Here is a 2,663-nt window from a genome sequence, read left to right on the forward strand (position 1 = left end):
TGTTAAATTCTCAAAACTAACAAGTTTGTTCATTTCCAGAATTCAAGCAGTTAGTTTCTCTAAAGAGTATACTGACATATTATCATTATCACACGAGATCAAAAGGACGAATACCCGAAAGTATGTCTATCCCAGATGTTGACACAGGTATTGAGCTAGAGGAGATGGATGTCGGGAAAATGAAAGAAGAGATGCTTAAACTCAAACAGCAAATGGCTGAAATGTACCAGGCTTGGTCTACAGGGCAGTTACCCCTATCTTACCCAACTAACCCTGCTCCATCAATGACCCAAACTCAGGATAATATTACCACTGAATTATCCCCAAATTTCCCCATTTACCAACACTACCGAGGAACCACCTCTCAAATACCGCAGTCTCCACCTCCAAAACTAGTTTCATACTTTCCTCCACCTGTGACTCCTGTTTTCGTAGCACCTCCCCCGGCTACATTCCACAAATCTCCTAGTGAGCCTACATTCCAGGCCCAGGACAACCAATATTACCCCCGGAGCCCACCCTCAAAGCCTCCGAAATCCATTCAACTGCTCCTCGTTTTGATATCCCAACCAAAATTGACAAGCCAGCCAAAAATGCTGAACAAGAAGAAATGTTCAGGAAGGTCAAAAGTCTAGAACAATCATTCCGAGAGATGCGGGGATTAGGTGGGCAAGTCAGTGTAGCTTACAAGGATTTGTGCTTGTTCCCAAATGTACAATTACCAGTTGGTTTCAAGATGCCTAAATTTGACCTATACAATGGGCACGGCGACCCAGTAACCCACTTAAGGGGTTTCTGCAGCAAGATGCGAGGAGCTGGGGGAAAGGACGAAATTATTGATGGCTTACTTCAGTCAAAGTTTAAGCGGATCAGCTTTGGAGTGGTATACATGCCAGGACCATGGGAGATGGTACACCTGGGATGACCTAGCACAGGCATTCGCATACCATTTCCAATACAATCTGGAAATCATCCCAGATCGACTATCTTTGACAAAATTTGAGAAGAAACACAATGAAAGTTTCAGAGAGTATGGCTTCCGGTGGAGAGAACAGACAGCAAGAGTGGATCCTCCTATGAAGGAGAGTGAAATGGTAGACTACTTCCTCCAAGCCTTGGAACCAACTTACTATGCCCATTTGGTTTCAGCGGTAGGGAAATCATTCAACGAGGTAGTAAAGATGGGAGGTATGGTGGAAGAAGGCCTCAAGACAAATAAAATTATGAGCTATTCAGCAATTAAGGCAGCTACTCAAGCTATTCAAGGCGGGGTAGGAGAAATCGGAAGAAAGAAGAGAGAGGAAGCAGCGGTAGTTGATTCAGGAATTTTGTCGGGACCCAGAGGTTCACCGCCTTACTATAATCAACAACGACCTCGCCAATCAACTTACCACCACAATTCATACCAACACTACTATCACCCTTCAGAGCCCCATTCTTCCATTAACCAAGCCCAAACATATACTCAGCCTCTGGTTCGCTTGCAATGGCGCGCACCGGCTCCCCAGAACACACATACACCACTGCAAAACACCTATTCACCACCAAGAGCCTACAAGAACCCTCCAGGGGCAGGTTTTCGGGGAAATCAGGCTTTCAGAAATGAAAAAATACAAAGAACATTCACTGAGTTGGGGGAAACCTATACTGCCGTGTTCCACAAATTAAGGTAGTTAGGCTTGTTGAGTCCTGTTGAGCCCAGATTATCAAATCCCCTTCCCAAAAATATGGACCACTCGGTAAGCTGTGAGTATTGTTCGGGGGCTCCCGGACATGATACCGAGAAATGTTGGAAGTTGAAACATGCAGTACAGAATCTTATTGACACCAACAAGATTGAGGTTCAGACACCAGAGGCACCCAACATCAATCAGAACCCGTTGCCGGCACACCTTGAAACCCACATGATTGAGCTAATGCACGAAGGAGGGAAGCTAAAGAAACCCTCACAAACAGTGATGATGATCCGTGTCGGTTCAAAAGAAATGTTAACCAGTGGGAAAGCGGTGGTATAGTTGGAAAAGGTGGATGACAAGCCAGTTATGGTGTTGGGAAAAGGGTCCAACAAGGCAGATGTGCAGTTTGTAGGGTTGAAAGCAAAAATCAACAATTGAATGGCTACTCCTCTTCCTATACGAAGGGAGTCTTGGTAGTGGGCTCTGATTTTCTTTTTTTGTTGTCTGGATTATTCCAGGGTTGTAATCCAGATCTTTCTTGTGCTCGCCAAAGTGTGAAACCTTGCTATCCCGTATTTTAATAAAGCGAAAGTTTTTTTTTCCTCATTCCTTATTTTGTTTTAATTTTTCTTCTTATTTTTTTCTTCTGAACAGTTCTCTTTCTACTGGTTCTAATGACATGGCATGCACGACAGATCTTCAACCTAGTCTAAAAAAAAAATCAATCTGATTTCGAACTTATAGTACAAGATTGTGATGATAAGTCGAAATACGATAAGGATGAAGCCTTCGAAGAAATTAACAGAGAGTTAAGCCAATTTGAAAAAAAGAGCCCAACTCAAATGACACGGAAGCCGTCAATCTAGGGGATGCGGATGACATCAGGGAAGCTAAGATAAGAATCCACATGGAACCAAACATCAGGGAAGAACTAATCAAAGCACTTACTAAATTCAAAACATTTTGCATGGTCATACGACGACATGC

The sequence above is a fragment of the Nicotiana tabacum genome, chromosome 7, assembly GCF_000715075.1.
Source record: "Nicotiana tabacum cultivar K326 chromosome 7, ASM71507v2, whole genome shotgun sequence".
NCBI lineage: Eukaryota > Viridiplantae > Streptophyta > Magnoliopsida > Solanales > Solanaceae > Nicotiana > Nicotiana tabacum.